We start from the raw sequence: 11,115 nt of genomic DNA, 5'->3' as shown, positions 1-11,115 counted from the left end.
TGATTACCTGTTCTGTTCATTCCCTTTGAAGCATATAGCATTAGCTGCTGTCGAAGCCAGGATACTGAGCCAGATGGACCTTTGATCTGACCCAGTATAAGTGTTCTTATATTAAATCACATTCCTTCTCCACGTTTGCCATCTCCAACATCGCCAAATCCAACTTCATGGCTGTTTCATTGAGAGCTGTATTTGCACATACCTTGCACATACCTTATCTTTTTTCCTCCAGTGAAAATCTCAATTACTTTGGTATTTATTTCTTGAACTATGTGCTGCTGCTCAAAGTACTGCCTCTTGGAATATGATTCTTGCTTGGTCACAGAATACTATTGTCTGTTCTATTGCCCTTACTGAAATAAACAAACAAAAACCAACAATCTATACCCTTTTTTTGGTTGTTTCTAGCCATCTCACTTGTGAATCTCTTAGTATCCACAAGCTAATCTACACTAGATAATTAGATTGATCCAGCTATGTCATTTGGGGTGTGAAAAATCCACATTCCTGTGAGAGATAGTAAAGCCAACCTAAGTCCCCAGGTAGACAGTAGTAGCTTGATTGAAAAATTCTTCCACTGACCTAGCCTTTAAATTGGAGCTTTCTTCCTCCTGCAGTCCTACTTTCCTAGTCAGGTTTCACTCCCCAGAACAAGGCAAGCAGTCCCAGTACTCCCAGGCCCCAGCCACACCAAGTCCTGGCCACAAGCTGGCAGTTCCAGAAAGGAGCAGCATGCTTGGATTGAGTCCAAGGAGAAAGTGGCAAATAGAAGGGAGTTTCTGGTGGGGTGTGGACAGAGCCACACAGTACTGTTTGGGGAGCCTCCCACAGCCTACAAATACACACCACCCACAGCTGAAAAGGTAGATCTCATGGAGGTCACTGAATCCATAACATAATCTTAGCCTTACTTATTAGAGACTGGATGTGTGAAGGCATTGCTAATGAGATATAGAGCCTTTCCTGTATGTGTCACAAATTTGTTTCTAGCCCAGCTCAGCAGGGCTGGAATTATTTTAATCATTCCCATCTGTTGGAAGTTTGGTGGGTGAGTGCCAGCTTCCACATCACAGTTTCACAAACAGCGTATGGGTATGTGGGAGGACAGGGGACAGATGCAATGTGAGGGGTAGGCACTATGTGGGAGGACAAGGGACAGGAGTTTTATGAGGGAGGGATGCAGGCAGCATGTGGGTGTTGGGACTTGGGGGGAAGCAGGCAGTGTGTGAGTGTTGGGACTTGGGGGGCATGCAGTGTTGGGATTTGGGAGGCAGGCAGTGTGTAGGTGTTGGGATTTGGGGGCAGGCAGCATGTGGGTGTTGGGACTTTGGGGGCAGGCAGCATTAGGTGTTGGGATTTGGGGGGCAGGCAGTGTGTAGGTGTTGGGATATGGGGGGAAGCAGCATATGGGTGTTGGGACTGGGGGGGCAGGCAGAGTTGGGTGTTGGGACTTGGGGGGCAGGCAGTATGTAGGTGTTGAAGGTTTGGGGGGGAGGCAGCATGTGGCTGTTAGGACTTGTGGGACCAGGCAGCATTAGGTGTTAGGATTTGGGGGGGGGGACAGGCAGCATATTGGTGTGGGGACTTGGGGGGGGACAGGCAGTGTGTGGGTGCTGGGATTTGGGGGGCAGGCAGCGTATTGGTGTTGGGACTGGGGGGGCCAGATGGCATGTGGGTGTTGGGACTGGGGGGCAGGCAGTGTGTGGGTGTTGGGACTGGGGGGACCAGGCAGTGTGTGGGTGCTGCGGTTGGGGGGGGGCAGGTGGCATGTGGGTGCTGGGGTTGGGGGGCAGGCAGTGTGTGGGTGTTGGGACTGGGAGAGCCAGGCAGCGTGTGGGTGCTGTGGTTGGGGGGGCAGGTGGTGTGTGGGTGCTGGGGTTGAGGGGCAGGCAGCGTGTGGGTGCTGGGACTGGGGGGGGCAGGCGGTGTGTGGGTGTTGGGACTGGGGGGGCAGGCAGCGTGTGGGTGCTGGGACTGGGGGGCAGGCGGCGTGTGGGTGCTGGGACTGGGGGGCAGGCAGCGTGGGGGTGCTTGGGGGGGGGGCCAGGCGGCATGTGGGTGCTGGGGTTGGGGGGCAGGCAGTGTGTGGGTGGGGCTGGGGGGCAGGCAGCGTGTGGGTGCTGGGGCTGGGGGGGCAGGTGGCGGGGTGAGGGGCTGGGGGGGCAGGTGGGTGCTGGGACTGGGGGGCAGGCGGCGTGTGGGTGCTGGGGCTGGGGGGCAGGCTGGGGGGTGGGGGCTGGGGGCAGGCAGCGTGGGGGTGCTGGGACTGGGGGGCAGGCGGCGTGTGGGTGCTGGGACTGGGGGGGGCGGCGTGGGGGGGGGACTGGGGGGGGGCGTGGGGGGGGGTGCTGGGGGGGGGCAGGCGGCGTGTGGGTGCTGGGGTGGGGGCTGGGGGCAGGCGGCGTGTGGGTGTTGGGACTGGGGGGGCAGGCAGGCGTGTGGGTGCTGGGCTGGTGGGGGGGGGCAGGCGGCGTGTGGGTGCTGGGACTGGGGGCAGGCGGCGTGTGGGGGCTGGGACTGGGGGGGGCAGGCAGCGTGTGGGTGCTGGGACTGGGGGGGCAGGCGGTGTGTGGGTGCTGGGACTGGGGGGGCAGGCGGCGTGGGGGCTGAGGAGCAGGCGGTGTGTTGGGCTGGGGTTGGGGGGGGCAGGCGGCGTGTGGGGTCTCAGGGTCAGGTGGTGTGTGGGGCTGGGCGGGGGGCAGGCGGGTGTGTCGGGCGGGGGGGGGGCGGCGTGTGGGGGGGCGGGGGGGGGGTGCGGGGTTGGGCGGGGGGGGGGGGGCAGGCGGCGTGTGGGTGTTGGGGGGGGGGGGCCGGCGGCGTGTGGGGGCGGGGGGGGGGGCAGGCAGCGTGTGGGGCCGGGCGGGGGGGGGCAGGCGGCGTGTGGCTGGGCGGGAGGGTGGCGCACAGATGGGCCGCAGGGAGGACCAGGGCAGGGAGTGTCTGATCAGACGGGCCCAAATGACCATTTCAGCCTCTGGCTCCTGGCTGGGCGGGGGCAGCGGGCAACTCCCCCTGCTCCGGGGTCGTGGGGGGCGGGGCTGTCTGTGGGGCTGGGTCGCAGCGGGTGGAGGTGGGGCCGGCGGGCGGGTCGCTCTGCCCCCGGGCGCGGCGGGAAAGGGGTCTGGGCTCCCCCCGGGAGAGGCCGCGCCGCCCCCAGCCTCTCGCTGGGCGGGGCAGGAGGGCGGAGCGGTGGGATACCCGGGCACCACGGCCGGGCGTCGCCCTTCGCCTCCATGGCAACGAGCCGCCGGCGCGCGCACGCCACGGGCTAACGGAGCTGCTCGCGGACACGCAGCAAGGGCAGCGCTCCAACAGGTAAGGGCAGGGCCTGACTACGCGGCGCCCATCGCGGCTGCTGGGGCGGGGACGCGACACAAACCCCGACAGGGACCGCGGCGCGAGAGGCGCTGGCCATTGAACGTTCTGTGGCCGGAGAGAGCTGCGGAGCCTCTGCCGCGAAGCAGGATGGGCGATGTAGTTCTTGGGCTCACGCCCGCGGTGACGGCCGGCCGCGGCGCGGGCGGGCGCGGACTACAGATCCCAGCGCGCGGCCTGTGGCCGGGTAGGGGGCGCAGCTTGGCTTCGCCCCGGTATCTGACCCTGTGGGGGAGGGGTCGGGGGGGGACCCGCTGGGGACCCGGAGGTGGGCGCGACACCGGGGGCTGCAGCAGCGCAGGCTGGGCCTGTGTAACGGCGCCGAAGCTGCGGCCCGCGGTCTGTCGGGGGCTTGTGGCGCCTCCGCCCTGGGGCTGGGCTCTGCGAGCCAGGCGGGGCTGGGGCGCCGCTCCCCGAGGGGGGTCGGGGGGGGGTGAGGATGCAGAGCTGGGTGTGTAACGGGGAGGGGCTGAGCGCAGCGCCAGGGGACGTGGGCGAGGAGGCAGCGAGGGCGCTGGGCTGTCAGTCCCCCAACACGTTAAGTCCCGTGAGCTGTGCAGCGCCTCTGGGGAAGCCCCTCTCGCTGGCTGAGCCCCTTGGACCAGCTGCTCTGTCCAGGCACACGCCTGGTTTTGCTTTTTCCATAGTTCCCTTTGGCTTTGAAATGCCCAGCGCTTCCCTCCTGAGCAGGCAGCCTCCTCTCCCCGGGTTGCACATTAAGGCTTTGTCTACACTCGCACGTAACTATCCAGTCTTTAGGTGCTTATAGATTATCAGTTTTGCCTGTTACATACTGCTCAGCTTTCCCTTTGCTATTTATATACCCATTTTTCCCCCCTCTATTTATTTTTGGTTCTGGACATCTAACACTCCAGTCACTGACAAAAGTGTAGACCAGTGGTTCCCAACCTTTTGGGGTTGCTGGGTGCCCGGGGGAGGGGCCACTCACACGCTGGGCACCCGAGGGCGGAGCCGCACACGCACCTGGGGGCGGGGCTGCGGCTGCGCACGCTCCCAGGGGCGGGGCCTCCCATATGTTGCATGCCCAGTGCCGGTGCCACCCATGCGCTGCACTCCTGGGGCCGGCGCCGCTCCTGGGCTGCACGCCCTGGAGCCAGCAACGCCCATGCACTGTACGCCTGGGGCCGGCGCCACTCCTGTGCTATATGCCCGGGGGCAGGGATGCTCATACGCCACGCGCCCGGGGCCCGTTCAGCCCATGTACCACGCTCCCGGCGGCGGGGCCGCCCATGTGCCACGTACCCCGGGGCCGGCACCGCCCATGCGCCATTCAGCCAGGGTTGGGCCACCCATACGCTGCGCGCCCAGGGGCTGGCACTGCCCATGCACCACATGCCCGGGGGCAGGGCTGGCCCCGATCACTCGGTGGGCACACAGAAATGGCCTGGCGGGTGCCATGGCGCCCGTGGGCACCATGTTGGGGACCACTGGTGTAGACTGTGTGGCCAGTGGTATGTTGGCAGGAGAGCTCTCTTCCACCAGGATAGGGCAGTGGTTCTGCTGTGTCACTGTAAGGCAGTGGTCTCTAACCTTTTTAAGCACAAGATTACTTTTTGAATTTAAGTGCAATCCAAGATCTACCTCTCATATAAATATCCTTCCCCACTTCCTTCCTACCCTTTCTCCAAGGCCCCACCCCTGCTCACTCCATCCTCCCTTTCTTGCCCATCCTCACTCACTTTCATCAGGCTGGGGCAGAGACCTTCACCGCATCCTCTGGTAAGGAGTTCCACAGGTTGACTATGAGCTGAGTGAAGAAAAACTTCCTTTGGTTTATTTAAACCCTGCTGTATATATCATAGGGTATGTCTAGACTACATGCCTCTCTTGCCAGAAGCATGTAAATTAGACTACCTGACATAGTCAATGAAGCCAGGATTTAAATAGCCTGGCTTCATTAAAATAAAAATGGCTGCCGTGTTGTGCTGGCTCAGCTGATCGTCGGCATAGCGTGTGAGTCAAGACGCGGATCGGTCGACAAGGGAAGCCTTTGTCGACCGGTCCTGTAAACCTCGTTTTTTTAATAGAGAAATAAAGCAGGTCACACTAAAACCAATGAAAATAATTGACTTATTTATTGAAGACATTGTAGGAGACGTGAGATTTTTAAGTGCAACTTAAATGAGAGGGTAGTATTAGGGATGGTTTTGAAGGCATGATGGACAGCATGAATAAATTAGGCAGAAAAGTGTATGAAAAGGAGTAAAGGCTAGTATCTTTTTTCAGCTATGCTATTCTTGCTAGTTAATGTTTTATTGAAAGCAAGTGAAATGTTAGGATTCATGCAACTTGATGTTTATATTAGGGATGTAAACAGAGGTAAAAGTAAGCGAGTGCACCCTGGTGCACAGCTCTGGCAAGAGCTGGCTGAGCTGTTGCAAAAGCCAGCAGGGAGCTATTTAAAGAGCTGACAGAGACCCGGGTTGCAATAGGACAGTACCTATAAGAAATTTTAAGTTACTTTCACTGCTGGATGTAAAATCTCATTTAATTGGAGGCATGGAGCAGCCCTTGCCTGTGATGTGCACAGGCCACTTGGACAGGGGCTGCACTGGATGCCTGGAGCAGCCCCTGCCTGTGAAGCACTGGGCCTAGTTGACCTTTCACACCCTAGCATATAAGCCACAAGACAGACTCATTCTATATGGAATTCTTGGCATCAGGAAAGCGGCTAGAAAATATCTAGGTATATTCAAGTCAGGCTTGATTTAGCCTAAAGTTAGCAAAAATCATTTATTTGAAGGCTTTACCTGAAATAATTTGAAGATTTGAAAGGACTAAAATTGGCAATTTGAGTTAAGAAATAACATAGCAACTTGTAATTCCTTTTTGACAAGTTCTTTGGAAAACTCCGAACATAGTACATAGGTATTCATGTGTTAGTTTAATTCTCCAGAATTGTAATTTTTCTATTAATAGTTAGCACACTATCTCTAATTAAAACATTGATCCATTGCATAGTGTTTTCTTCTTTAGTTTTGGCTACTGTTAATGTCTGCAGTGTTTTAAAGATTCTGTTTTTGTTTGCAATTCAGACAATAAATTTTTCTCCAAAGAATTGAAACAAATCTCTTCTGAGAAGCAAGAGTTGATGCTACAGGCCTACTATCTGGTGTCCACTCCCCAAATATAGTTGTACCATTTCAGAATGGATTTCACTTCAGTACTGCCTGAAGATTGAAATGCAAGGAAAAAAACCCAACTTGCTGCATAATTTTTTTAGTTTCTCTTGTGTGCTTTTAGGCCCCGTTGAGGACTGCAATTCAGGATCTGAGCAGATGCTTAAGTTAATTGAAACTTAATCACATGCTTAAATTTAAGCTTGCGTATAAGTGCCCTCTTACAGTGGGGTTGTGGAGTCTGGTCTTTCAAGGTGATAAGCATCTTCAACTCCCATGGAAGTTGATGGAAAGACTTGCATGAAAGTTTGGGCACTTAGTGAGAACAAAGCTAATTGAGTGAATTAGGGTGGATTTTTGTTCTTCCTTACTGAAATTGGCAAATGCATTTTTGTGTATGTGTTCATCTTAAGTTTATCTCATTGGCTTTAGCTAAGACTAAGGGTATGTCTACATTGTAGCAGCACAGCTAGTACACTAATGTAAACACTTCCTACGTCAACTGAAGGGGTTTTTCCATTCATGTAATTAATCCACTCCTCTGAGGGATGGTAGTTAGGTCAGCGGAAGAATTATTTCGCAAACTAGCTGGGACTACAATGGGGATTTGCCCTCTGGGGTGCCCCTCCATCCTGTATCACGTAGAGTGTGAAATGGTCCAGTGCCCTGAGCTACGTAGCCAGAACTAATTTTTGAGTGTAGATCAGACCTCAGAGAGGGACAGCTGCTCCTACTCTGCTATAGCATAGTCACATCCTACAATTATGAAAAGAGTTTTTTTGTCACTATAGTAAATTCACATCATCAAGAGGCAGTAGTTAGATTGATGGAAAAATTCTTTGGTTGATCTGGTGGGCTTAGGTTGGCTAAATGTGTCTCTAAGGGTATGTCTACACTTGCCCCCTACTTCGAAGTAAGGAGGCAAATGAAGCATACCAAAGTTGCAAATCAAACCCGGGATTTAAATATCCTGCGCTTGATTTGCATGTTCCCGTCCGGTCGCCATTTTAGAAATTCACTAGCCTGGAGTAACTGCCCGCATCTACACGAGGCAGTGAAATGGGAGTCCGATTTAAAGCCCCTAATTCGAATTAGCTGGTATTCCTCCTGCAATGAGTTTTACTAGCTAATTCAAATTAGGGGCTTTAAATCGGACTCCCGTTTCACTGCCGCGTGTAGACACGGGCAGTTACTCCGGGCTAGTGAATTTCTAAAATGGCGACCGTCCGGGAACATGCAAATCAAGAGCAGGATATTTAAATCCCGGGCTTGATTTGCAACTTCGGTATGCTTCATTTGCCTCCCTACTTTGAAGTAGGGGGCAAGTGTAGACATATCCTCAGGGATGTGAATTTTTCAGACCCCTGAGTGATGGAGCTAGATTGGTCTTAAGGCCTGGACTGAAACACAAGGTTAGGTTAGCTTAACTGCATTGCTCAGGCCCAAGGTTCCCTATGCTGTACAGCAGCACGGCCTGCAGCTGCTTAATCAGCTCCACCCAGTCAGGCAGTTCTGTGTGTGGAACCCTGATCTGCTGGATCGGAGGAGCTAATTAAGCAACTGTGAGACTGTGCTGCTGCGCAGTTTAGAGGAAACCTTGCTCAGGACCACAAAAAATGTCTCTCCCTGTGTAATTGTGATTAAACTGAACCCAAACCTGGCAGAGACATCACTAGGTTGACAAAAGAATTCTTCTGTGCACCTGCCTACTGCCTCTTTCAGAGGTGGAATTACTACAGCAATGGAAAAACCCATTCTGTCACTGTGTTAAGTATCTAAGCTACATTGCTACGGTGGTATTGCTGTAGAGTACTTAGTGTAGAAAGTGTGATGGGTTGGGTCAGAGAGATCCCCTTGAAACTGTGACCTGATGGGCTATTCAGACCACTGAGCCCCTACCTGCCTTCTGGGGTCCCCCTTCACTCTGTCCTGATGAGCCAGAATCTCTGGTTTCCCTCTGCAAAGATACAGAATTGGAGTAATAGCTCAGTAAAAGCTTAGACGCCCCCTAGACAAGGGCAGCTGCAACCCTGCGCTGCTGCGTCTTTATCAGAGGCAACAGCACAGGGTGACAGGCAGCCAGTCTATGAAGGGAGCTGGTTTTTAAACTGGCTCCCCTCACAGACCAGCTCCTGCCTGGCACCCCACGTTGCTGCCTCTGATACAGCAACTCCTTAGGAGTGAGGCGCACTGGCTGCTAACCCCCCCCCCCCCCCCCCCCCCCCCGGGACTGTAGAATAGTCGACTAACCAATAAGAATCATGAGGTTACTCAACTATTCAGTTACCTGATATTTAACATCGCTAGTGAGAGAGAAGATGATTATGTAGAAAGCCTTAAAATAAAAGACAAAGGGAGGGACAGACATATTCCACATTTATCAGAGATATATTACTAAAGCGATGGCCTTAAATTTGAGAAGAGCAAGTTTAGATTAGTTATAAAGAAAACCTTCCAAATGACATGAATAGTTTTACAATGGAACAGTAGCCAAAAGTAGTTGCTGAGGCACTATTAATTAGGGATGTTAACTATCGTGTAAACGTGTAACCCTTGATAATGTTAGCAGTTGCATGTTTATGCCTCCTCCGCCTCTAATAAAGAGGCAGCAGCACAGTCGGTTAGCACAGAGGCAGCAGCACTGTGGGAGCTGATACGCACAGGGACCAGCTTGAAAGTCTCTCTCCATGTGTACTGGCTCCCTCCTATCCATCCTCCCCTAGTCAGTTTCTGGCTGCAGCTTGGCATACAGAATCTTGGAATGAGAGTTTCTACTTTAATCATACAGATTTGGGAGTGTGCGTGGAGAAAAAATTTGACTGTTAATTGCAGTGATAGTGTTTCCTTTATGGACATAGGAATTGTTGAGTACAGCACTGATGTGCTCTCTGTTTTACACACAGGGCAGTGGCAGTGGCCAGATGTCATAATGTTATTAATGTTACAAAGACAAGAACCAAAATGGCAGAATAAAGGTTGCCCGATCCATATGCATGATGATACACACTTTAATTTAAATAGTCACATACAATTTTTTCTATGGAACCCCTGCCTTAATCAGTGCTGAGGATTCAATATTTTGTTTTCTTCCTCATTGTAAACTGAGGTCACACTATAAGCAGACAGGGAACTGAGTCACCGAGAGATTAAGGTAGAAAGTTTCCATGGATTTGGGTGCCCAATTTGAGATGCCAAGTACCTGATTTTTCAGAGACTGTAGCATTATATAGCACTTTATATGTTCAAAGCACAGCTCCCATTGACTTCAGTCGCTAGGACTCAGCACTTCTGCAGATAAGACACCAGGGTATTCAGATGGGCATGCAGAAAATTGAGAAACTTTGTTTGAACATTTTGGTTTATTTGTCTGTCACTACACAGGAAGTCTGTGGCAGAGGCAGAGCCCTCCTTAGGAGGTGTGGGGCCTGGGACAACTCTCTCCGCTGCTGCAGGTTCTTAAGCCCTGCCATTGCTGTGCCTCTGCGTGCCCCGGCTCTGCTCTCTCCTGCCCCCACTGCACCCCTTTCCTTTAACCCCCTTCCATGTTATGTGACCCAGCAGGTTAACGGGGGGCCTGCTGCAGGGCAGTGGCAGCGGCCAGCCCCCCTGCACTCTGGCGGCAGGATGCAGAGTCTGCTCTGCTCTGTCCCACCACCCATCTTCCAACCCATTGCGCTCTGCTTCAACTTGGCGGAGGGAAGTGGAGCTCCTTGGCCACGGCCCCAGCTCACTTGCCTGAACGAAGCAGCACTTGTTATCAGAAGCCCATCTCCTTCCTTGTAAGGATTAGATCTGTGTTCCCTAGTTCTGATGGAAAGATCATCTGTTCTTCCCAGGATCAGTCCGAGAGAGGCTACAGATGAGACTCTCCCCTCATTTTCATTTCATTTCTCAGTTATCTCTCTTTTTCTGAGCAGAAATCACAGATTGCTCCACTTGCTTGGGAGATGTTAAGGATTCCCCTTATTTGTTACTTAGGTGCCATTGGAACAGAATGAGAGGTCTATTCTAGTGTCTGTTAGTTTCTTCTGCCTCAAATTAGACCTTCCCTAGTTTTACTGTCAGCACTGAGTACTTCAGTTCATCCCTCTTAGTTGAGGTTTTGAATTCCACCTTCTGCACAAGGACCATTTTGCACACTTCTCTACCATGGCCTTCCTGGACATCAGTCTTGGAGGATAGGGATGGCAGTAACTTCTAAATCTTTCCCTTGGTATATGAACAAGGGCACCATTTAGAGGTCTTGAGGAGGGTGGGGGCTGCAGGCTGCAGCTCCCCCTTAAGTTTTCTGTCATACCAGGACATTATCTCCTGCTTCCCTTCATTAGCTAGGAGTGAGAGGAATGCAGGCACCTTGCTTTGCAAAACACAGAGGTGAGCAGTCATGCTGCTTTGCTTACTTGCCTCCCTTGGCTTACTATTCTCTCATGAGCCAGCCAAAAGCTACTTATGCTACTGTTCTTCTCCCCTCTCCCCTTTGAGCCACTGTCCTGTCATCTGAAGAAGTGGGCCATGCCCATGAAAGCTCATGATACCATCTATGTTTTGTTAGTTTTTAAGGTGCTTGTCACCAAGGGTTCCCCGGTCTCGGGCAGCCACC

General features: G+C 53.3%; 1 protein-coding gene across 2 annotated transcripts in view; it reads left to right on the top strand.

The window, feature by feature from the left end:
- The first annotated feature begins 3,047 nt into the window (after positions 1 to 3,047).
- The window catches only part of KATNAL1 (katanin catalytic subunit A1 like 1), a 47,566-nt gene continuing 39,498 nt past the window's right edge, over positions 3,048 to 11,115 (top strand). The window contains exon 1 of one of the 2 annotated variants that reach the window (XM_075919206.2): positions 3,048 to 3,315. The gene's annotated coding sequence lies outside the window, so the exon portion shown is untranslated. Of the gene's footprint in view, positions 3,316 to 3,417; positions 3,563 to 11,115 lie in introns of those variants that run through there. The other variant, XM_075919207.2, reaches the window with a different exon arrangement.

The sequence above is a fragment of the Pelodiscus sinensis genome, chromosome 1 (genome assembly GCF_052426305.1).
Source record: "Pelodiscus sinensis isolate ZL-2025 chromosome 1, ASM5242630v1, whole genome shotgun sequence".
Lineage (NCBI taxonomy): Eukaryota > Metazoa > Chordata > Testudines > Trionychidae > Pelodiscus > Pelodiscus sinensis.
The sequence above is the reverse complement of the archived record's forward strand: the minus strand, read 5'-3'. Positions and strand labels throughout refer to the sequence as shown.